The sequence below is a fragment of the Aquarana catesbeiana genome, linkage group LG02 (genome assembly GCF_042186555.1).
Source record: "Aquarana catesbeiana isolate 2022-GZ linkage group LG02, ASM4218655v1, whole genome shotgun sequence".
NCBI classification, from domain to species: Eukaryota; Metazoa; Chordata; class Amphibia; order Anura; family Ranidae; genus Aquarana; species Aquarana catesbeiana.
In genome coordinates this window covers 765,337,085-765,337,447 of record NC_133325.1, presented here as the reverse complement: position 1 = coordinate 765,337,447, position 363 = coordinate 765,337,085, and positions in this window count along the sequence as shown.

Genomic DNA, 363 nt, shown 5'->3' with positions numbered 1-363 from the left:
TGATGCACACACCGGTATGTTACAAATTATGTTTAATAATTTCTGGTGCTTGCACGACTGTTTCTTATTTTTTAATTATTTTTTTTTTTTCTGCTTTTTCGCTGGATCAGTGTCAGTCACCACAAACGCAGTGCATTTGGCTGCACGCGATTGCATGGTACAGAAGTACCATGTGATCCGGTTGCTCTGAATGAGCTGAAGTCGCACTGCACCTGGATTGCATGTGAATCGCACAGAAATGCACAGGGTGTTCCTGTGTGAACTGGCCCTTAGAGTCTTGTGTGGAGGAGGACTAACATCCTACATGTTGCTTTGGTTAATAATAAAATTGTGTTTAATTTATACCTGGTGAGTCTATCTAAT